Here is a 27,126-nt window from a genome sequence, read left to right as displayed (position 1 = left end):
ATTGGGGGGTGGGCAGGGACACAGTTTAAATATTGCTTGCATAATCTTAGAAAAATTGCTAGAATAAAATGATTTGTGTTACCAATTTGCGTTTCCTGAAAGATAGGAAGACTGAAAGTTAAATGTCTATTATTTATTTAGTGAACTCAGTTCTCACTAATTTGTGAGAAAACCACAAATTGTAAGAGGAACAGACCAAAGAGTTGAACACAAGTGATGGAGTGGCTAGGGATTTCAGGCTGACACACACAACACACAAGATATCTAAATACTGAAGAAGGAAAGCATATTACACTTACACACTGCAGGGAAAAGGTATCTAAATACTGAAGACAGACATCACCCCTAAACACTGAACTGCTGGGACAGATGAACTGCAGTTTGGCCAGCAGATAATACATAATACTGAACTGATAAATGCACAACTTATTACCCAAAAACCTTGATAGAATATAATGCTGTATAATGCTTTGTGTATGTAAACAAATGCAAGCCTCCTTGCTTTTTTGTGGAACTATTCCTGCTGCAACAAACATAAAAATGCCCTACTTCATTGTTGCCATGCAGTTTATTCAAAATAAAACTGTTTTGGTTGCATGTAACTGCGCAGACAATTCCCTGTTTCACTGTCTTCAGACTTTATTTAAATTCATAAGTCTTAACACATAAAAGAAAAAAACTATATGCAGACAATTCGCCTGTAATACCGATTTCTTTTTTCCAGACAGACTAGAAACCTTCCACCATTCCATGTAATCTACTTATAGTTGCGATATAGCAGTGGGACAGACAAATTGCAAGAAAAAGATAATTAAATACTGAAAAGCGTTAGGCAATTGGCAAATAACGTTAGCCAGAAATAATGAAAAGTGATTGGCAGATAACCATGGCCAATAAATGCACAACGGTTGATTAGCAGCAGAATAATAAATGCACAACAAAATTCTTGACACAATGCTGGGAGAGAAAAATTGCGGGGAGAGCAGAGCATATCAAATTAGAGGGAAAGCATATTACAAGACAAATGTGCAGGAGGGAAAGCTTATTACAAACTTTGCAGCAGATAATGAAATACTGAAAGCATAATTAGAAGCATATTAAAAAACAAACATTGCGGGAGGGAAAGCATATTACAAAACAAACGATGCAGCAGATAACTAAATACTGAAAAGCATATTACAAAAGTTCTGGCAGCAGATTTATTACACACAGTTAACTACAGCCAGAACCAGAACGGTTGATAAATGCACTACAACAGTTAATTAGGAGCCAATAATAAATGCACAACAAAGTTCTTGTGGCCGGCCAGCATATAAATAATGCAGAACATCCACCCAGACAGACATTTGCACATAGTTAAGCAGTGGAATTAGCAGATAGATATTAATACACAACAACAAAACAGTCCAGAGACTTACTAGTACACAGTTAAACAGTTACTGCCCGATAGATAGTTGTTTTCTTACCTGATGGTTGGGACATGTGGGCAGACTTCGAAAAAATTTAATTATGTCTCCCGCCATAGCTGTTATAATTTTTGTTCCCTATTTCTCTCCAAGAGTCCGAGTCAAATACAGGCAGTAGCTGATGTCATCATGCACGCCCCTGTAGGCTGGTGATATGTGGTGACATCAGGCAAAAATTTAAAGAGGTGATACAAAAAAAAAACACAGGGAAATTCAGAAATTAAGGGGGCCACTCAGGAATTCGTGGCACCCCAATATTTTACCCTCAAAACTGGTAAATACCAAGGAATTCAGTACGGTTGAGAGGTCTGCCTTGCATACATATCCCTTGTCACAGACAAGTAGCCTTCAGATGTGTCAGCTCAGTGTTGTGTAGTGCAACAGGCTCATACATACAGAACAGGTTACTGCAGTATTATCAGCAGGTCCCTCACAAGCGTAGCCATTACATTAACTGCAACAGATTCACCTGTCAACACCTGTTGGCCCTGCCATTTCTTTCCCATACACTCAACCCTGATGGAGTCGATGAGGCCATGCATGATACTGTGTGTGATAGGTTTGTGGTATGTATTCCTGAGTTCACCAGGTGGAACAGGGAGACAAAATTGTATATCATTTGCATACACACAGTAAGGACTGACACAGGGGATGAGCACACAGTAACATAAACACAGTTGGCAATAGACAGCTTAGTAAACCTACATTTCCACCTTGATGTACTGTACTACTACATACACATGACATGTCCCACATAGATTATATGCATGGGACATAACACACTACCTCTTACAACACATAATTTTCTGAATGTCTTTATGGATGGTGAGATAACCCACCAGAAATAGGATGTGGAGTCGTATAGTGCTCCTACAAGCCTGGACAATTGATAGTGTGTCAGACCTATCAGCATGATGTTTCAGTCAGGTATGATGTCTGATGCTGGCGTGTGTGTCACTAAACTCGCCATGGCTGATTTGGCAACAATATCACATACATGGGCATTGTTAAAGGACACAGACCACATATAGGTTGCAAACATCTGGATATTCCATAGACATCTGTACAGAGTACTGGTATGGCATGCACAATAGATTAACATACTGCATGTGAGGTAGATGCTGTTACCATGCTGTATAAAGTAATGTCATTGGGAGGTAGCAAACAGGCACAGATGGTACACAAATCAAAATAGTATCAGCCAAACAGGATATGATCTTCACCCAAACTCACACACAGCTGCCAGTGTTGAGATTAGAACTCCTACCTACCTAGTTATTTCTACTATAGGGTTACACAGTTTTCAGATGCAACACGCAGCTTATATGATTTCACTTTCTCCCAAGGTACTTCTAAGGTGAATGACATCAGCAGGCCTAGTACAGTAGGTTGATAGGAAGTTTACAGGGTGGTATACAACTCAAAATGGTATAACACACATGGTATATGATTCTCACACAAACACTTGCCAGTAGTGAAATTAGAACCCCTACCTATCTAGCTATTTCTACTATAGAGTTACACAGTTATAAGATGCACCACAGAGCTTACATCATTTCACCTCCTCCCAAGATACTTCTAAGGTGAATGACATCAGCAGGCCTAGTAAATTAGGGTGATAGGAAGTTTACAGGGTGGTACACAACTCAAAATGGTATAACACACAGTATATAATTCACACACACATACACACATGCACACACACACACACACACACACACACACACACACACACACACACACACACACACACGCATGCACACACACGCACACACTTGACAGTACTGAGATATCTAGTTATTTGTACTACAGTGTTACGCAGTAATTGTACATGCTACAGAGCTTACTGGGCTGACAACTGGCCAAAGGTGCTGATAACTGCACAGCTGAGGTAAACTGTTACAGGTGCCAGAAAGTCTGCCTTCATTTTTTCCCTTAGATCTTGCTAGTTCTTTCTCACATGCACTTCAAATAGCCAAATAGCTTTGCACTTCAACAGGTTTTTTTATCACTTATTCTAGCACATCTGACAGCCATTAGCAGTAGTCGTTCCTCATGGAATTAGCTCCAGTACTTAGTAGTTATGACCGCCTCTCCTGGCATGAATAAAGTGCAGCTCTTTGTGCTTTTGCCCATTAACCTGGTGCACTTGGGCATTCTGAGGCATTGTTGCAACTGCTTTATGTACACAGACAACCCTCTCCTCTAAACTCCCAACACTCAGACTTGTGAGAGATACCCCTATATCACCAAATTGGAAGATATGCACTCTCCAGCCAAGACTGGACTAGCTGGTCAAGTGAAGAAGGGTCAACACCTGTAACACACCACATAGAACACATACCCCTCCAGAACATCAACTATCACAGCTCTGACATACAAACAATAACCACACACCCACCTTCACAGAGTCACTCAATAGACATATACCCAAACAGCGGAGACCACCAAGAAACACACCCACTCAACCACCATAACACAGCACAAACCACAGGATACATATCTCACTTACACAGTGTGCCCCTCAACCTAAGCACCAAAGGCTAACCACCTTGCCTGATACAGTAATCATAGGTGACTCAATAGTGAGACACGCAGATGTCCCACTCACTAAGTTGAACATGGAGGAGGTAACAGTCAGTTGTCTATCAGGTGCCAGAATCCAACACATAACACACCCAGTTAGGTCACTCCGCAACAACTACAAGTATCACTCTGTCATTGTCCACTTATGTGTGAATGACCTGAGACACACCTCCATGGACTATATAAAAAGAGACATAGTGGAGCTCTCAGATTATGTGGGCCAGGCAGGTATGAGAGTAGCCCTGAGCAGTATACTCCTGTCACCCAGAATGATACCGCAGTACAAACAACAAATGATTGACTTTAACAATTGGCTTAAGTGTCTGGTGTCACTCTCATGGGATCCAGTATCTGTCTGCTTGGGATGACATGACTGACAGACTGTGAATGCTTGCCAGAGATAGCCTGCATCTGTCACTCCTGGGTTTCCCGGTACTGGCTAAGTGTCTTGCCACCCCTATAGTGCCTTTCTGGTCAGTGTTCCAAATCAAATTACCACTGTAACAGCTATACATATATGCAATCTGAGGGTCATGCTGCTCAACACTAGACATCTGCATCTCGAGATGCAGCCACTTGAAGCACTCCTCAAAATGGAGAATATTGACATATGTGCTGTAATGGAGACTTGGTTTACAGCAGCAGACAGCACCCCTGCACTAACTGTCTATAACTCATTCCACACCTGTCAGCCCCAAAACATGGACCACAGCTACAAAGACAGTGTGTCTCCATATTAATAATGGATATGCACACATCCAAAGTAGTATCCCAGCATAATGCATCTGAGATCCTTCAGGTACAACTGACATTGGGTAATAGTGCAATTCAGGTCCTAGCCTGCTATAGGTCCATATCCATGTCCCTAGACTCTCAATCCACATTCTTCAACACCCTGCAATCTATCAAGGACCGACCTAACACTCTCTTACTAGGAGAGTTCAACTACCCCTCATCAACTGGGTAAGATACTCAAGCACCAATACACTGGCCCAATGCTTCCTGGAATTCATCAGTTCCAATGCCCTGGACCAGCTTATTCTGACACCCAGAAGAGGAAGCAATGTCCTTGAGCTATGTTGATTACTAACATGTGGGACACTTGCTTGACAACATTAGTCAAATGCTACCTGGTCAGACCCAACATAGAGTAATTACCATGGAAATCCACATCTCACCCATCCCACCCCCGCAGAGGTAAGCACCTTGAAAAACTTCTCCAAAGCTGACTTTGGACTCATAAGAACAGAGGTGGCTAACTACACAGCACCCATGCCGTTGGAAAATACCTGCATGACTGCCGAATCATACATAAATGCACTGTACAAACATGTACATCAATGCATGGAACTAGCCATACCCAACAGAACCATAACACTCTCCTCCAAACACTGGAGGCCAATCTGGTGGTCCCCCTACCATTAATAACCTGCACAACAGAAGGAAGAAACTTTTGCAGAAAAAGGTGGCGTCCCAAGAGTGGTAAAAATCCCTTATTAGCCTCAAGAACAATTTGAGATCCCTCATGAAATCATCTAAAGCCACCTATGATGGCAGAACTGCAGCAGATACTGACAACAATCACAACTCCTTTGATAGTTATATCAAGAACCTCCATGCCAATACCCAGAAGTGCTCTGAGTTACTGCACAATGCTACCTCCTATACTGAGCCAACAGACATTGCCAACATTCTTGCCATCACATTCATTGCCAGCTTTACCCCTCTCTCCCCCCAGGGGAACAATCAGAATGCTAGAGGAATGCCAGGCACCCAGGATTACTGCCATCCAGGTTACACCTGCATTGTCCATGGGCAAGAATACAGCTTCCATGGGGCCTCAAATCATACCTGGCTCTGTTCTACATGCACTACAAAGATACCTGGCACCACATCTGTGTGCCCTGTTCAGTCGCAGCCTCACCTCAGGTTTTGTTCTTCCCAAATAGCACACTATTACAGTCATCCCTCTCCATAAAGGTGCAGCAACTACATCCCTGGGAATTATCAGTCCATTAGCCTGACAAGTCTGATATATACAGCTATGGAGCGCATCATCAGGGACCTGATTGACAAACATATAGATAATCTTCTAACTCTGGACTCCACACAGTTTGGCTTTGTGAAAGGGAGATCATGCCTGTTCAACCTGACTGACTTCTTTGAATCAGTCACTAGGGCTGTGTATGACAGTAAGGCACTGCATACAGCCTACATCAATCTGGCCAAGGCTCTTGATAGCATTCCTCAGTCAGGAATTATGGATGAACCCACCAAACTAGGCATCAACCCCTATATCACTAGGGGCGTGCAAATTGCCTCACAGATAGAATAAACAGTGTGAAAGTAGCAAGCTCCAAGTCAGACTGCCAGCCAGTCATGATTGGAGTTCCACAGGGATCAGTTCTGGGTACCCACTCCCCTGTTCAGCATCTACTTCTCAAGAATCCAGGCCAACACAAAGGAACTCTGGCTGACCAAGTTCACAGATGACTGCAAGCTTGGAGCCATCATTAACTCCACAAGTGATGCAGACATCCTACAGAAAGTCCTCACTGAGACCACTGACTAGTGTGGAAACCATGGCCTGAACCTTAACACCACAAAATGCATCAGCAGCCCCTTTGGTAAAATCCCAGTTCCCACTAAGGACCATATTGATGGGAGCCCACTGAACACTGTAGGCATTATAACAGATTTGGGGACTCAGGTTGACAGCAACCTCTCCTTCAACCACCACATTGTCATTGTGGTCAGGAAATCCTTCTATGTGGCACATCTCATTATCAAGGGTTTTGCATCCAGGAAGAAAGAGATCATCATCTCTGTGTACTCTTCCCTCATTACACCAGTCATCATGTATAATGGCCCATTTGGCATGTACCTCACTAGACACCTGCAACAGCTGGAGAGGTCACAGAAGCACCTCACAGCAAGGATCCTAGGCATCAAACACATGTCCTACATAGACTCAAAAGACTCTTGCTACTCTCTGTCTCATATCAGCTACTTAGATACAATCTCTGCTTGACTTGCAAAGCCATGTCTGACCCAGCTCTTTTACAAATGCTACATCTATAGACATCCCAATCTCTCTGCACCATACACTGCAGAGACCTTGACCTCCTTACCAAAATCAACACAACATGCTGGAGGGACAGGATCCTCACCCAGAGACTGCACATTCCATGGAATAGACTTCCCATACATGTCAAGTAAAGCACATAGATTACCCTGTTCCAGAGAGATCTTGATGAGTGGATGGGTAATAGAAAGTACACCCCAGTGTTCACTCAAGTGGCTCTACTTGATGGGGCACTAGGAACTAATGTAGAGGGGCACATAGGCAGGGCACTTCTATGTGCTATGCTTGTAATGGCTCCAGGGCCATTAGCCTAGTACACAACTATGAACCTATAAGGGGAGTGACATCAGCATGACTGATAAAGTAGGCCAGTGGGTGGGACACTTATCAAAGTATGTCTCCCTATAAACATACACACTTACACACCCACATTCACCAGATCTGAGAGTAGAACCTCTGCCTATCTAGTTATTTGTATTATAGTGTTACACGGTTATTGCAAAGGCTACAGAGCTTACTGGATTGACAACTGGCCAAAAGTACTGACAAGGGGAATTACATCAACATGACTGATAAAGTATGTCAGTAGGTGGGAAACTTATCAAAATACTTCTCCCTACAAACATATACACACTTAAACACCCCCACACACATTTTAGGTATACTATATATTATGTTACATATGTATTTTTAGATATATATATTCATTCACTTGTTCACTTATAGATGCTTACTTACTCATATATTAGTGTGTACATTGATCCACTCATATATATTTATTTATTTATCTATTTATTCATTCATTTATTTATTTACTTGGAATTGTTATGGTGTAGTTCTCAATGTTTATGATGAATTGAATATGTAACTATGAAACATAGCTTCCAGATAGATAATTATGAGTTTGAATATACTTTCTAAGTGTTTTCTTAGTAACCATTTTTTAGTAACTACTGATGTATGTGCTAGATTATTACATCCATACATATATATTTTGGTTTTAACATTTCAGATGTGTATATGTATACACATTACATATATCTCTTATTGTCTGCTTTCATAATATACAACTATTATATTCAGTTTAGTTTTAATATGCTATTCAAAGAATTTACAACGCAGCTTGATTTTCTAGAAGACACCTAAAATGTATATGAATGATGACCTGATATCGTAGAATGAATGCTATCAGCACTAAATGTGAGCATGACTTTAAAAGTAAATTATACTCTTTTATTAAAGAAAGATGGTTGTTAATTAATTAACTAATTAGATAAATGGTGCAATGAAGGATTAGAGTACTATTTAAGTTGAGCTGCTTTATTCTATAATGAAATCTGATGAAGCGTATCATGGATAATGAAAGCTCATTTCATTTATTTTATTTGTTCGAATAAAGAAGAAGTTGGATTTTTACTGTGAACTGGTGATTATTCCATAGGAACAGAACTGTTTCAGTCGTTTTGCTCTGGTTCACCTGTGTTATTTATTCGTATTGCTCTGGTCGTGACAAGTGTTCCAGGTTTAGTTGAACGTTTTTTTCTGTATTTTTTGGCTGGTAACTGTAACCGTTTCAACTAGCAAAATGGCTCATCCTGCTATCGAGCTAGATTACAATCCGGAATCGAGGGCTGGTGCCAAGAGATGGTCGAATATTGTTAGCAATGGTCCGAACCCTTTATTGAGTCTGGATTTTGGGAAAGACCTGAACTCCCAAGTTGAACAAGGTAACTGCAACATGGAACTGTTTAACACACTGTACAAACAACTAGAAAATACGTTATATAAAATACAACGCTATAATTGGCAACGAAAGCATTTAGAAGCATCACTACACTTTAATTTAATACCTAGGGGATTGAGAGTACTATGTATGCCGACTTACGGCGACAGTCAACCAGAACTATTAAGAAAGTGGCAAGAGATTAATCTAAACACCAGCCGGCAATATATGCAACTTCTAATAGAATATTTCATGCCCCTTGAAAGTGATTTGATCAACAATGCAAATAAGCTTAACCAAGAAATTTGTGAAACTTTTAATAATGAATTTTGCTTAAGCAAAGTAGAAGCGTTATATATTCAAGTTGAAGCATATAGTAACAGACTGCAATCCATAAAACAACGCAAACTACAGCGTGACCATCGTGACTTTGCTGAAGGTCACGTGTTCATTTGGCCACTGCACGCACCAGGAAGATGCAGTCAAACACAATGAGAGAACATTACATCCTGAAAACTTGAATCATGAAGAGTTAAGAGCACAAAACACTACGGTGGTCCAGATTAATGATACCAGAACTTCCGATAGTGCATTCACCACACCGCCAGAGGTGGCGGATTCGTTATTACATGCTCCTGCCTCTACACCCCTACCGAACCAGGAGGCAGAGAAAGGAAATCAAGATAGAAGCAGTAAAGATACAGGGCAATTCTGAAACGCCATGCAGTAGCCCCCCTTTTTTTACCCTATTCAATCAAAAAACCAATAACTTTCAGGGAGAGATCCAGGAGCTAGGAGAAACTAAAAGGACTCTTCGAAGAGAATGGACAGCAAAGACAACGACAGAAGCAGTAAATGACTTTTCCTCTTCTTTGTTTTTTAACCTTTCTAGTTATACGCTGAATGAATCTGATATTAGTCTCCTAAATAGAGGTCTATCGTTTGTGCCTTCACAAGCAAGCTGCTTACAAGATATGTTGATAGATTTAAGACTATTTAGTCGTAAAGTAGCACTTAAACTGATGTTTTATAATGAAGTAAATAATAGTGAAGAGAATAAGAGTGCATTTAGTTGCAAAAAGAAAAGTGTATATTGTCCACCACTACCTAGTCATGTTGATTGTTTTGTAAAGCTATGCGAAAAAAGTTTGTATGATTATTTCTTTCAAGGCAATAGAAAATGTCTATATTTTAATATGAATAAGTATGAAAGGATATCTCTACAGGAATTAACAGGAGAACACTCCATTATTATTAGACCAGCAGACAAAGGAGGAGGCATAGTGATACTGGATACAGAACAATACAATGCACTGATGGCATTAATGTTAAGTGATCAGGATACATATATAGAAATCACTAGTGATAAGTTATCAGAAATACTGAATAGAATTACTGATGAGTTATACGACATGCTAATGTGTCGACAGATTGACAAAGTATTGTATGATTTCTTATATATAGAATTTCCACAGATACCACACATAAAAGCATTACCTAAAATGCATAAAGAAATGTCCCCCCCTCCCCTTAGGCCCATCGTAGATGGTGAAGGATGGGCCACACAGAACATTTCTATTTTTATAGAGAAGAGCCTAAGACCTATCATGAATCAAATTTCCACCATTCTGAGAGATAGCTATCAGCTATTGGAGATGCTGAACAATTTGGATATAACATTAATTCCTGGGGTTCACATGCTAATTACTTTAGACATACAAAATCTCTTTACTAGTATTCCAAATGATTATGGAATTCAGAGTATTAGAGAATTACTCCAACACTACCCTGAAGTTAGTAGAAATAAAAATATACTAATATGTCAATTGCTGGATATGGTTCTTTCCAACAATGTTTTTTCTTTTTCCAACCATTTATACCTACAAAAGTGGGGTGTTGCCATGGGCACACCCTGCGCTAACACCTATGCCAATTTGGTGATGAACTGGTGGGAAAGGGAATTCCTATTTAGTTATCCTCTATTCAAGAATGCTATTATGTATTCAAGATTTGTAGATGATATCCTAATTATTTGGGATGGAACAAGAGAGCAGTTCTCAAGTTTATTACAATATATGGAGAATACCACTCATTTTCTCAAATTTACTATGGAAGCATCATACATAGAGATTAATTTTCTAGATCTGAATCTGAAAATAGAAGAAGGAAAAATTACATCAAATATTTATAGGAAAAATTGTTGGAAGAATACTATACTCAGCTACGATAGCATGCACCCCAGGCATGTCTTTAGAGGCATTGTTAAAAGCCAGTTTACTCGATTGAATAAATTATGTAAGAAAAAGACAGATTTTCTGTTAGAAGTAGAAGTGATGGAACAACTGTTCCTGAAAAGAGGATATAACAAAAAAATGGTGAGGGAAATAAAAGAACAAGTCATGAAAGATAGAGATGGGGTTTTAGTGGAAAATGACACATGGAGGTCCTACAATAATAATAAGCAAAGATATAACTCAAATTTCAGAGAAAAAGTTCAATTCCTGACCACTTATACTAATGATAACAAGACGATCACACAAACTATAGGACAACATTGGCCAGTATTAACGGTGGATGAAAGAACTAGGAAAATAATAGGAGAAACGCCAAGATTCATATATAGAAACAATAGAAATCTAAAAAGATTGCTATGTAAGACACACAAAAAAGAACTGCCCTCAGTCCCGAGACTATGCTTTAATTTAGGTACCTTTTGCAATAAATGTAATATGTGCAAGTATATTACTGAGGTCCAGGAGTTTATACATCCAACCTTGAATTATGAATTCAAGCCTAGTTTCTATGCCACATGCAACACATGTAACGTCATTTATCTTGCAACATGTGAATTCTGCACAGCTTTTACATAGGACTCACCAAAGAGAGTTTAGAAAAGGATCTATAACCACACATATGATATTAGAAAAATAATGAAACCAATGCACTGGCCAAGCATATAAAAGAAAATATAACACATAATTTTAAATTTAGAGTTTACAAATAGTTGAGACAAACATGTATGGAGGAGAATCAGTGAATATGCTTGAACTAAAGGAACTTCATTGGATCCTAAGGATGAGGGCACATTGCCCCCCGGGTCTCAACCAGTATGTTCCAATGAGACCAATACTAAGATAATTCTAATATTTGAACTAGATGCTTGGCCTGGATGTTCTAGGATATTATAGACCTTGTGAGACTATACATAGACCTAAATCTAAATTTATATTAAGTTTTTGCCTAGGTAGATGGAAATATTACTTGAATATACACATGTACATACATTTTTCATTTTTTAGGTTTTATTATGTTAAATAACTTATATATTTATAATTAACCGCAACAAGAGAATAATATGTGGATGTATGAAGATCACACACATCATATACATGTTTATTTATTTATTTATTTGAGAAATGTTTACATTTATTCTTATTTCTATAACACTATGTTATAGAAAATAAGCAAGATCACAAATATTTATTATCTATTTATTTTTCTATTCTGTATTTATTCATCTAACTATTCATTTGTATATTTATATTGATAGGCATATATTATAACCTCATTAGTCAATATATATGCCCAATATCAATCAAATAGGATATATTTATAACTGACAGGAACTGTTAGCAATAAGGTCACTTACATAGTTCCTTCAGTATATATATGTGTCTATATATATATATATTTTTTTTTAGGTATAATATATATTATGTTACATATGTATTTTTAGATATATATATTCATTCACTTGTTCACTTATAGATGCTTACTTACTCATATATTAGTGTGTACATTGATCCACTCATATATATTTATTTATTTATCTATTTATTCATTCATTTATTTATTTACTTGGAATTGTTATGGTGTAGTTCTCAATGTTTATGATGAATTGAATATGTAACTATGAAACATAGCTTCCAGATAGATAATTATGAGTTTGAATATACTTTCTAAGTGTTTTCTTAGTAACCATTTTTTAGTAACTACTGATGTATGTGCTAGATTATTACATCCATACATATATATTTTGGTTTTTAACATTTGAGATGTGTATATGTATACACATTACATATATCTCTTATTGTCTGCTTTCATAATATACAACTATTATATTCAGTTTAGTTTTAATATGCTATTCAAAGAATTTACAACGCAGCTTGATTTTCTAGAAGACACCTAAAATGTATATGAATGATGACCTGATATCGTAGAATGAATGCTATCAGCACTAAATGTGAGCATGACTTTAAAAGTAAATTATACTCTTTTATTAAAGAAAGATGGTTGTTAATTAATTAACTAATTAGATAAATGGTGCAATGAAGGATTAGAGTACTATTTAAGTTGAGCTGCTTTATTCTATAATGAAATCTGATGAAGCGTATCATGGATACGTGAAAGTGCTCATTTCATTTATTTTATTTGTTCGAATAAAGAAGAAGTTGGATTTTTACTGTGAACTGGTGATTATTCCATAGGAACAGAACTGTTTCAGTCGTTTTGCTCTGGTTCACCTGTGTTATTTATTCGTATTTCTCATATCAGCTACTTAGATACGATCTCTGCTTGACTTGCAAAGCCATGTCTGACCCAGCTCTTTTACAAATGCTACATCTATAGACATCCCAATCTCTCTGCACCATACACTGCAGAGATCTTGACCTCCTTACCAAAATCAACACAACATGCTGGAGGGACAGGATCCTCACCCAGAGACTGCACATTCCATGGAATAGACTTCCTATACATGTCAAGTAAAGCACATAGATTACCCTGTTCCAGAGAGATCTTGATGAGTGGATGGGTAATAGAAAGTACACCCCAGTGTTCACTCAAGTGGCTCTACTTGATGGGGCACTAGGAACTAATGTAGAGGGGCACATAGGCAGGGCACTTCTATGTGCTATGCTTGTAATGGCTCCAGGGCCATTAGCCTAGTACACAACTATGAACCTATAAGGGGAGTGACATCAGCATGACTGATAAAGTAGGCCAGTGGGTGGGACACTTATCAAAGTATGTCTCCCTATAAACATACACACTTACACACCCACATTCACCAGATCTGAGAGTAGAACCTCTGCCTATCTAGTTATTTGTATTATAGTGTTACACGGTTATTGCAAAGGCTACAGAGCTTACTGGATTGACAACTGGCCAAAAGTACTGACAAGGGGAATTACATCAACATGACTGATAAAGTATGTCAGTAGGTGGGAAACTTATCAAAATACTTCTCCCTACAAACATATACACACTTAAACACCCCCACACACATTTGCCAGATCTATGAGTAGAACCCCCTGCTTATCTAGTTATTTATACTATAGTGTTTCACAGTTATCACATGTGTTACAAAGTTTAATGAGCTAACAACTTGCCAAAGGTGCTGATAAGGGGAATGACGTCTGCAGGACTGATAAGGTAGGGCAGTGGGTGGGAGACTTATCAAAATACTTCTCCTTACAAACATATACACACACTCATTTGCCAGATCTGATATTAGAATCCTGTCTAGCTAGTGATTTGTACTACAGTATTACACAGTTATCACACATGCTACAGAGCTTAATGGGTTGATAACTGGCCAAATGTGCCAATAAGGGGAATGACATCAGCAGCCCTGATAAAGTGGGACACTGGGAAGTGTTGTGGGTGGGAATGGCCTAAAACTGCTTCACCTACAAACAAACACCCCCTCACTCTCACATACAAAACTGTCACACACACACAGTTGCCAGAATTGAGATTAGAACCCCTACCTTTCTAGTCATTTGCACTATAGTGTTACACAGTTATCGCACACACTACAGAGCTTTTAGGGGTGATTGATGTCCAATGGTACTTCTAAGGTGAATGAAAGCAGCAGATCATGTGAAGTAGGGCAATGTGAAGAATATTGAGTCGGAACAGTCTCCTAATACTTGGACCTATGGAGACACTCACACACACAGGCAGTGATGTGATATTATAAACTCAACCTCAGTGCTGTTACACAATAGGGCTCACCTTTTATGCTGGCATGTGCAACTGTTTACAACTAGTATGGCACTGCCCACAGCAGGACGTTACTGTATGCCATTCAGGGTATCCGTGTGTGTGACTCACTCTGTCTGTGTTCCCCTGTATCTCTCTCTGTATCACTGTCTCTCAGTTCCCCACATCTATGTGTGTGTGTGCTTGACATATGTTATCTGTTGCCCTATATATATATATATATATATATATATATATATATATATATATATATATATATATATATATATATATATATATATATATATATCTGTGTGTGTGTGTGTGTGTGTGTGTGTGTCTTATGCAACAGATGCAGTTATATCACATATGGGCAACCTACAGCTATCTGTGGGTAATCCTGTCTGATGTGTGTGTGGGGGGACAGTTGAGGTGTACATAGTTGTCTGTATGCACAAACATGTATACACAATACAGTCATATATTCCAATGTGGGTTCCAACATGTCCTGTAATTCTCTAAGTATAGGAGCATGCCCAGTATGACCTTCTATAATTAGGGTGGGACTCCATTCCAGTCCAGTCCAGGGTTTTGTGTGCTAGAGCCATACCTCTCAGGAGTACACAGGACTTTCCTCAGGGTTCTTGATTTGTTTAGCAGACATTTTCTGACATATCTGTAGTCTGAAACTGCAATGTATTGTGTCATTACCTAGTGCTAAACATCCTCAGATCATCACAGTGCTTTACCAGAGGAATACTAGCTGCATGATGCATAGACCACTATTATGAGGGCAGCTATGTAAATTCTTGCCAAACAAGGCCATTTGTGAGGTGTGGCTACAGCCAATGTAGTAATGACACACAGCTGTATAAACCATCCAGCAACCTGGTGATATACTGGCTGGGGATCTCCTGCTTGTGTGGTATCTTTTTAAACTGACATGTCATATCATTGTGTGTGTATACCTCTGACCTGTTCATTTTTTAGCAGGGTGTCCAGGTGTTTGCCTAGAGGTTTCATCCTTTCTATGTAAACTTGTGTTTTTATGACAAGTTAGTTACATATAATTGAAGTGTGATGTTACAAAATAATACAGACATTACTGTTGCAGAATACATATCCTTCAAACCATTCCTGCTACTGCAAACCCCTCACCGTACCAACTTTCTCAGTATGCAAGGGCAATATTTACAACACATGCCTATCATTGTGCATTTGTTCCACTTTTATTTCTGCCCTTGTCCAGACATCTTGCTGTAAGAGGTTAGGAGTTATGGGTGTGGGTACAGAGTACATTCAACTGTGCAGGCATGTACATTATTTGTAAAAGCAAACATAAGAAAAAGGATTATTGAGAATGACCACTGGCAATAGTACCACAAAGCATTTATATTCACAAAAGCCTTCGCACCTCTGCTACACATCATTCAAGAGGTCACTAATATGTGTTGTATATTCCACATAGCCCTATGACTTGCTGTCATGTCAGTGGCAGAGCAGTTGGTGTCACTAACATGCATAACAGTTCACACTGCAGTTATCTGCACATGCCCTTGTCAAAGGCATCACTGTACCTAGGGCAGTACAAGACGACCGCCAGGAGAACGTGCTGGCCAGATCCAGACAGTATTAACCACACATACACATAGTTCAACCCCTGCATATTGTGGACAGGCAACATGTTTTCGTGTGCATTGGTACAACCCTGCCAATTTGTGCTATGCTGCTATTTCTATGCAAACATATATGTTACTGTATTTGTGTGGGTATATGGGGGTTACACCTGTCAACTGTATGCATTTGCACAGACTGTGCTGATATTTGCTTTACATTTTGCTTCCATTTACCATACTATTGTGCCCTGTCTTGGGGACTGGAGGCAGATCACTAAAGAGCACAGGTCAGATTGTACTGTTATACATTTCAGTTTCAGACTTCTTACCCTTTATAGCCTTAATGCAACTGTGGGTCATGCTGTGCTATCACTGTGTGAGTCTGTAGGGGGTTAATTCAACATTGCCGCCATTTGTGTGTCTTTACCAGACATTCCTCTGTGGTTTTCTACAGCTGATTTGCTGTGTGGGTGTGAGGGGTGGTTATGGGACCCCCATCCTGACATCCATACCTGTGACCTGTGACCCCCTAGTTAGTTGTCCCCACACATATACTGCAGTGGAATTTGCCACCTTAGGTACTACTGCATAGTGTGTGGAGGCTAGTTTTGGTCAAACATTTTCTGGTGTCCTACATAGCTGTCAGTTGTATGCTGCTATCCCTGTAGGTCACCCCATTCCTTTGCATGCATGCAGGATTACCATAGCTATACTAGCAGAACATAATATTCTATTCATTTATTGTTAAGAAGACTGACTTACTTTGTGCTTTCAGCAGTTGTGAGGATGGTGCTTGAGGGCCACCTATGTTGGATGCACACAGTACACTGCCTATACATGCTAAGTTACAGGTAATGTGATGTGTGTCTCATCCATTTTACTGTGTGCATGAGTCAGAGAGAGGTGTCAGTCCCTGGGGTTCCTACAATGTCAGTGTGTGTGCTATGCATTGCCTCTTTGCCAAGGCATGAGCATCATGAGCATGCCTCCATCTGCCTTCGGGAGCAGGCTCAGATACCTCCTCCTGTGAGTCCCTCTGTGCCTGTGGGGACCTTGGCAATGGTGCTGGGCTGTGTGGCCCTTCCCCATGCTGTTCCTGCTGCATCTGTTTCCACAGGATCATATTGTGTGGCATGGCACATACTATGAACATGTGTGCACATGTGGCTAGAAAGTACTGCAAGGCTCCACCAGATATGTAAAGGCAGTGGAACCGTGACTTGAGCATCCCAAACACATGCTCTGTAATGATCCTGCTTTGAGTGTGTGCCTCATTATGTTGTTCTTGTGTGGGTGTGTGTGCATTTCTGATTGGTGTCATCGTCCATGGCTCCAGTGCATAGCCAGCATCCCCCACCAGATGGCCATATGGGATGCCCTCACTGGCAAATGCCTGGTATAGTTGTGATGAATGCCAGATGTGGGAGTCATGATAGCTTCCAGGGCTGCCAGCACACACATTCATGATAATGCCCTGGGCATTGCACATGACCTGGCAGTTCATGGAGGGGAAGCCCTTGCGGTTTATGTAGACCCTACCCTGTTCACTGAGTGGTGCTTTGATATGGATGTGCGTTCATTCTATGGCACCCAGTACCTCCAGGTATTCTGCTACACAGTGGAAGAGATGAATATTGCTGGTCCTCTCCTCAGAGGTGTTGGGGAAGTAAATGCATGTGGGAGCATGGCATCCAGGAACTGGTGGAGTACCCTGGATGCAGATGCCTATGAGACCCCCATGATGTCCCCAGTAGGTCTTTGGAAAGTACCTGTAGCTAGAATTCTTAAGTCTACACATATCTTGGTATCCATTGGGATGGGTTCCCCTCTGTTGGTTCTAGCTCTGATTTGAGGCCAGCACAGCTCGGTGATTCACTGAAGTATGTCTCTGTCCACCCTGTAGCACTCTACTATAGCCAGATCATGTAGCCCCTGGTAGGTTACCCTGGGTCTGAGCGCTCTTCTCCTCCTCCTTGGTCTGTGGTGGTTGTCAGCATTATACTCTTCTCTGCTGTCATCCTCTAGGACATACCGATGGATTAAAGCAATGGCAGCCCCTAACATTTTTCCAGTTAAAATTCCCCTCTCATGTCTACAGCAAAGGTGCAGAGTTTGTGGGAAAAAACAGACTGTAAGGTGTTTCCATACTTTATACTCTTGTGCTGCAGATGCTGCCTGTATGATTGGCTGACTATGATACATTCCAGCTGCCACCTATATTACTTTTGGCTTTGCTTTGTCTACTCTGAGTGTTATAGGCATTAGTGGTAATTTGTGCATATTGCCTTTATACTGCTGTTGCCCTTTTTTTAATTATTTTTTACTTACATCTCTTCCCATTTTCAGCTATGCAGCTACCTGCCAGCTGTATTATTGTGTGCTTTTTATGGCCCATTGTGAGTTGCAAGAGTCACATATTAGTGATTTCTACTTCATTTCTCCTTTACTGTGCTGTTGCCCTTTATTTTTTTTTACATCTCTTCCCATTTTCAGCTATGCAGCCACCTGCCAGTTGTATTATTGTGTGCTTTGCATGGCCCATTGTGAGTTGCAAGAGTCCCATATTAGTGATTGCTACTTCATTTCTCCTTTATTGTGCTGGTGCCCTTTATTTCTTTTTTGACATCTGCTCCCATTTTCAGCTATGCAGCCACCTGCCAGCTGTATTATTGAGTGTTTTCAATGGCCCATTGTGAATTGCAGAATTCCATATTGCTGATTTGTACTGTCATTCCCTTGTTCTGCTATTTCCTTTCTTTTTTTCCTATATCCTTCCTGTTTAAGCCCCAGCGCACTGCACAGCCCCATTTAGGTAGTGTAAACCGCAAGAAATGGCCCTCCCCTGGGTGCAAACACACTCCTCAGTCCATGGAATAAGAGTATACAGCCTCAGACACAAACCCCACCTCACTTAGCTGTGCTTAGCTAAGCACAAACCCAGGCAACAGAACTCCAGTGTACTTACAGTAAGCATGACACACACCCTTTTCATGTTAGTTATTCCTCCTGCCTACACAATGGTGTTACAGTACCTACACGGTTAGGTGCAGTGTGACAAGCCCCCTCATTAACATACCCCACTGCCTTAATCCATAGTTACTGCACTACACAAGAGCCTTCCCCCCTCAGCAACGACTGTTCCCTGCCATTGTTTTGATTCTGCTTGCCACTGAGTATAATGTCAAAATGCAGGTTTCCTTTAAAATGGACTTTTCAACTTATTTTTTTTATTTTCCCCCGAGATCCTGTTTGTGAGGTTCTTCCCTATGCTTAAATGGCTAGATCAGCCAAAAAAAAAAAAAAAACTTTTATTTTTTTAAAAATTAAACACTTTAACATGCCAATGGCATGCCTACAGATTAGGGTACCTGCTTTTACTGGAGCTGTCATGGCTTCGTTTTCATTTCTGCAGAAATGTATTTGGCTACTAGCCGAATACATTTCTCCGGCTTACACTGCTCCTGCTGGGTTACCTACCTGCTTCCTGGATTGCTATTTTACCTCATTTGCATGGTTTTCACCAGCAAATGAGGTAATTAGCATCCTGCATAGATTTCCATGCAGGAACAGTGCCAACTTGCTCGTACACATCAATACAGAACATTCCTGGATCTCTCAGTGGCCATATTCTGTCCAGGAGCAGCTACACTGCTCCTGCACAGAAATTTTCAGTTGGTGAATCTGGCCAAGAATGTCCACATCCATGACTCATATATCTTGTTGGTTACCCAAATTAGTGTAGTTTTCCAGCAAACGTGTTTTTCAAGTCACTAAGGGTTGAAGTCAGATATTACTGACAGTTGACATTGTAGTTTCAGACTTCATACTCATCAAATATTCCATGCTAACACAAATCATTCCATCAACTTTATAACATTATTAGAGCAATATTTCACAGCTGTCCTTCTCTTTGGACCTTCATCACCCCATTATTCATGACTTTGTTAAGATTTCTGGCTCCCTGAGGCTGGGAGGTTAGCTCCTAGCAGTTATCAACATGGTCTTTCTTTACATTTTGTGGACTGTGTTATGTTGGTGTTATGGACCCCATGACACTCCCTAAAGGGCACTGTGGGTGAGGCATAGGCATTTGCCAGAGGCCTGTGGGCCAGGTGTGACAGATGCAGGCCATCTGTAACAGGGCAGTGCATTCTTATGATCCATATATTCCCAGGCTGCTGGCAGGAGACACCCCTGGGATGGCACCAGTAAGTTGACTGCAGGTGTTGCTGACAATTGCTTTCTGTTATGATTGCACCATCACTCTGGGTGACAATTGGATGCTGCTTAAGCCTAGGAACATGTTACTGCATTTCTATGGGACTATGGGGGGGGGGGTGACATAACTGTTAACTATCCAAACACAGAATCCACAGGAACACGGAGCCCAAAACCTAGTCCGCAAATAAATTTATTCAATGAAGCGCTTTTCGTTGACGTTGAAACGCCAACTTCATCAGATTCAAATAACCAAATACATCCAAGACCATATATAACTTCTTCTAGTCATATGACTGCCATCAGCTGACAACAAAACTTATCTAAAACAACTTGCACATTTAAATGCAATAATTTGAAAATTCACTTTCAGACTTTAAAAAGTAAAATAACACCTTCACACCATCCATGTTTGTATATACTACAGTAAATGTGTGAAAGTGGCACTTATTTGAAAAGAAAATTTAAATATTCACACACATTTTTAAATTTGTGTGAATATTTAAATAGATTTTTTCTTTTCAAATGAGTGCCACTTTCACACATTTACTGTAGTATATACAAACATGGATGGTGTGAAGGTGTTATGTTTTATGTGTTATTTTACTTTTTAAAGTCTGAAAGTGAATTTTCAAATTATTGCATTTAAATGTGCAAGTTGTTTTAGATAAGTTTCATTGTCAGCTGATGGCAGTCATATGACTAGAAGAAGTTATATATGGTCTTGAATGTATTTAGTTATTTGAATCTGATGAAGTTGGCATTTCAACGTCAACGAAAAACGCTTCATTGAATAAATTTATTTGCAGACTAGGTTTTGGGCTCCGTGATCCTGTGGATTCTGTGTTTGAATAATTTTCAGTTTGTCTTCTTTGTTGGTTAGTTAGGGGTGACATAACTGTACCCGATACACATCTGTACATACTGTTCTGATATTTGCTTAACATTTTGGTCTCATTTAGCATAGTGGCATGCCCTATCTTTCAGACTACAGGCATAACAGTATCAACCACAAGTCAGATTGTTCTGACATAGACATTTGTAGTTTCAGACTTCTTACCTTTCAAAGCCATACTGCCACTGCCAGACCTGCTGTTATATCACTGTGTAAATGTCTGTGGATGGGGATTTCATGGATGTCACCATGTGAGGGCCTTTGCCAGGCATATCTGTATGGTTTTCTACATCTGAACTACTGTGTGTGGTTGTTGGTGGGTATGGGACCCCCACTTTGACATCCATGCATGTGACTCATGACCCCCACAGTTATTTGGCTCACCACATATACTGCAGTGGTATTTGTCAACTAGGATGGTATTGCATGGTGTGAGTAGGGCAGTACTGGGGATATACTTCCTGCTGTCCCACAGAGCTGTCAGTTGTCTGCTGCTATCCCAATTAGCCACCCCATTCCCTTAAATGCTTGATCAATACCATAGATATGCTATCAGAAAGTTCCACTCCATTAGTTTATTTGGTTACAGAGACTGGCTTATCTTGTGCTGCAGCTGTTGTGAGGGTGGTGCTTGAGGGCTGATTATGTTGGATGCACGCAATACACTGCCTATACATGGTCAGGTATAGGTGGTGTGATGTTTGGCATCCATGTTACTGTGTGTGTGAGTCAGAGAGAGAGAGATCAGTCCCTGAGGTGCTTCAATATCAGTGTATGTGCTATGCATTGCCTCTTTGCCAATGCCAAGGCATACTGGGCATGCCTCCATCTGCCTACAGGGGCAGGCTCAAGATGTTCCTCCTCCAAATCACTCTGTGCCTGTGGAGGCCTTGGCAATGGTAGGGGACTGTGTGGTCCTTCCCCATTTTGTACCTGCTGCAGCTGTTTCTGCAGGATCATATTGTGTAGCATGGCATATACTATGAACATGTGTGCACATGTGGCTGGAGAGTACTGCAAGGCTCCACTGGATATGTCAAGGAGTGGAACCGACACATGCTCTTTAATGATCCTGGTTTGTGCGTGTACCTCATTATGGCCTTCTTGCGTGGGTGTGTATGCATTTCTGATGGGTGTCATCAGTCACAGCTCCAGTATGTAGCCAGCATCCCCCACCAGCTGGCCATATGGGATTCCCACACTGAAAAACACCTGGTACAGCTGTGACAAATGCCAGATGTGGGAGTCGTGATACCTTCTAGGGCTGCCAGTACACACGTTCATGATAATGCCTTAGGCATCGCACACAACCTGAAAGTTGATGGAGGGGAAGCCCTGGTGGTTTATGTAGACCCTATCCTGTTCACCAGGTGGTGTTTTGATGTGGATGTGCATGCAGTCTATGGCACCCAGTACTTCTGGGTAGTATGCTACATGGTGGAAGAGACATATATTTCTGGTCCTTTCCTCATGGGTGCTGGGGAAGTGAATGTGCTCAGTGGCATGTGGTCGCATGGCATCCAGGAATTGGTGGAGTATCCTGAATACAGATGCCTGTGAGACCCCTATGATATCCTCAGTTGGTCTTTGGAAAGTACCTGTAGCTAGTATTCTTAAGGCTACACATACCTTGGTATCCACAATGGGTTCCCCTTGTTGGCTCTGGGTCTGAGGTGAGGCTGGCACAGCTCAATGAGTTGCTGAAGTATGTCCCTGTCCACCCTGTAGGTGCTCTAGTATCTCCAGATCATGTAGCCCCTGGTAGGTTATCCTGGGTGTCAACACTCTTCTCCTCCTCCTCAGTCTGATTTGGTTGTCAGCATTTTCCTCCTCACCACCCTCAGTCTCTAGCACATGCTGATAGATCAGAGAAACAGCAGCCCATAACATGTTTTGTTAGATTTGTTAGTTTAAAATTCCCCCGAATGTGTACACCAGTGGTGTAGAGTTTGTGGGAAAAAACAGACTGAAAGGTGTTTGCATAATTTATAGTAGTGTGCTGGGCTGCTGCCTGTGTAATTGGCTGATACATTCCACCTACCAGCTATGCTTGTTTTCCTTAATTGTCTTCCATCTGTAGTTTCCCTTTCCAATTTCCTCCCTGTTTAAGCCCTGATGCATGCCATGTGTAGCCGGTGCTACAATGTCAACAGTTCTGCTATCCCCTATGTTTTTTTTTGTTTTGTTTTGTTTTAGGCTTGGTGTGTGCCGCGCACACCCATTTAGGTAAAGTAAACAATTTTAAGCAGAACTGGCCCTTACTAGATGCGAACATGCTCTGCATCTCATAGAATAGGTAAATACAGCCTCGGACACACCCCCTGCATTAGCTGTGCTTAACTACGGGCAAACATAGGCCACTGCACTCCAACATGCTTACAGCATTCATGACACACCCCTTTTTCATGTTAGCCACTCCTCCTGTCTACACGATGGTGTTAGAGCACCTACATGGTTAGGTGCAGTCTGACACTTAGAATTTTGTGATTCAGTATAAATCTCATTTGCATGCCCCACTGCCTTACTCCTGAGTTACCACACTTACATTGAGCCTTTCCCCTTAGCAACCACTATTCCCTGGTATTTTTTTCATTCTGCATGCCTTTGTCTATTACGGCAAAATGCAGATTTCTCTCAAACCTGATTTTTTTCCCTTTTTTTTGTATTTTTGACATGATCCTGTTTGCGCGCTGATGCCCTATGCTTAAATGGCCGAGATAGGTCAAACAAAAAAAAAACTTTTATTTTACAAAAAAATAAACTATTTTTCATGCCAATGGCCATGTATTTTGGCCATTGGCATGCCTAATTAAGGTACTACATGCTTTCTTTGAGGCTGTCATGCCTCCATTTTCTATTTTGCAGAAATGTATTCGGCTAGTAGCCGAATACATTTCTGCACCTTACAATGTCCTGCACGCAGACCTGCCTACTTTCTAAATCACTAATTCAGCTCATTTGCATGGTTTTCTCCAGCAAATGAGCTGATTAGCATTATGCAGGGCTTTCCATGCAGGAACAGTGTAGGCAGGCTAATGCACATCAAAACGGCATGTTCCTGGATAGCTCAGCAGCCATATTCCACGCAGGAACACCTACACTGCTCCTGCACAGAGATTTCAACTTCGTGAATCCTGGGATCTGTGATACTTTGTACAGTCGACAGGCAGGGCTAGGACTTTAAACCTGGGAATGCACTCACTGCAGGCAGGCCTAACCCTGGAAGATGGTGACATGTCTGCACCCACAGAACCCCGGGCCACAGCCATGGGGAGTAACACACTCTTCCCTGATCACTCATCCTATGCAGCATCCTGACCCCAACATGTGGCTCTCCAAGCAAAATTAAGTGGGCCATACATATATGTGTGACAAACACACACCTCCAGGCTGGTCAAACAGTCTGACACACACAAGATCCTCCAAGTACAGTCAACCATTGAGGAGAACACAATGCAAAGTACTGTTAGCTATAGGCAAACATATCTACCCAGGACATACGCACTCCACATATCCTATCCCCTACAAATCTATCTGGAGTCTGCCTGTCACCCTGATCTTGTCTGACTCATATTACCCAACTGTGGACTGGAAATCAGATCAGGCCAGAAAATAAATGCACAGAGATTCCACCATTGTAATATATCACCAAGATGCTGGACCATTTCCATAGCACCAGCAGTCAATTGTTTGTAGGGACACCCCTCAACAGGCTGGATTGTGCAAAAATGCATTGCATTTGGTCCATAAACCTGGTGTGTGCATCATCCATCCTGTATTCCTCTAGCAAATCACTGTGATGATCTCAGGAGGTATGTCACAAGGTACTAAAACAATACATGACAGTGTCAAATGGCATATATGACATATGTCTGCTATAACAAGCCCTGTAACCCTAGCAACCCACGCATTACTGAGAGAAATTGTCACAATCACTGTTTGGTCCATTGTCCCCATATTTTGATAAGCTATCTTCAGATATCCTGCACCAACAGGTTGAGAGGTATGGCTGTAGCACAAAACAAACTGGATTGGAGTGCAACAATCCCTGGAATGGAGTCCCATATGTACTATAGAAGGACACACTGGGCATGCTCATATACTTAGTCAAATGTCAGTAGGATTTAGGAATGAACAGGCCCACCCATTTGTACTTCCCATTGCCCCACCTTACCAGTCCTGAAGATGTCTGTCACTATAGGAGTCACTTTTGTTAGGCTTAGCCCTATAACCTCTGTGGCATGTGCAATAACTGCATAACACTATAGTACAAATAACTAGTAAGGTAGGAGTTCTAATCTCATTCATGGCAAATGTAAAAGTGTGTGTGTGTGTGTTTACAACTAAAAGCTTTTGGGTCCATTTAAACCCAGTACACTTCCCCTTTCCCTACTTTAGCAGTCCTGCAGATATCAGTCATCTTAGAAGTGCCTTCCGTCATGCCTCAGCCCTATAAGCTATGTTGTACATGTGATAACTGCATAATTATGTTATACAAATAACTAGTTAGGGAGGAGTTCTATTTTCACTCCTAACAAAGATGTACAAGTGTGGGTGTGTGCAAGGCTTAGGGAATTGTGTGTTTGTTTGTTTATAGGTGAAACAGTTTTATGCCATTCCCACCCACAACACTTCACACTGCCCCACCTTATCAGTTCAGATATCAGTCCCTAATCAGCAAACTGTCAGCCCTGTAAGCTCAGTAGTGCATGTGATAAATGCTTAACACTATAGTATCCATGACTAGTTGGGCAGCAGTTCTACTCTTGTGTCCGGAAAATGTGTGTGCGGGTACGTATGTTTGTAAGCAGAAGTGTTTTGATATGTTTCCCACCCACTGCCCTACTTTATCAGTCCTGCTGATGTCATTCCCCATATCAGCACCTTTGGCCACAGCTCAATCCAGTAAGTTATGTAGTATGTGTGGAAACTGTGTAACACTATGGTGCAAATGACCCAGTTAGATAGAGGTTTTGCTCTCACATCCAGCAAGTTTATGTGTGCCTTTTTGGAGGCCAAAGTATTTTGATAAGTTTAACACCCACTGCACTACTTTATCAGTCCTGCTTATGTCATTCCCTTTATAGGTTCACAAGTGTGTAGTAGGCTAATGGCCCAGGAGCCTTTACAAGCCTGGCACATAGAAGGGGCCTGCCATTGTGCTGCCCGATGTTACTTCCCAGTTCCTGTATCATGTATAGCCACTGCAGTGCTCCTTGGGTTGAAATGTCTATTACCTATCCACTCATAAAGATTTGTCTTGAACAGGGTCAGCTAGATTTTCTGCATGACATGTATGGGAAGTGTATTCCAGGACATGTGCAGTCTCTTGGTGAGGGACCTGTCCCACCAGCATATTGTGGTGATTATGGTACTGAGGTAGAGGTCTCTGCAGTGTGTGGTGTGGATGGAATTATATGTAGCATCCCTAAAACATCTGGGTCAAACATGGCTTTGTAAATCAAGCACAGATAGCTGCTAATTAGGTGATATGACAGAGAATAGCTTGGGTCTTCTGAGTCTGTATGTGTAAGATGTGTGTGCAATGCCTA

The sequence above is a fragment of the Protopterus annectens genome, chromosome 2.part2 (assembly GCF_019279795.1).
Source record: "Protopterus annectens isolate FY-2018-M chromosome 2.part2, PAN1.0, whole genome shotgun sequence".
NCBI lineage: Eukaryota > Metazoa > Chordata > Ceratodontiformes > Protopteridae > Protopterus > Protopterus annectens.
The sequence above is the reverse complement of the archived record's forward strand: the minus strand, read 5'-3'. Positions refer to the sequence as shown.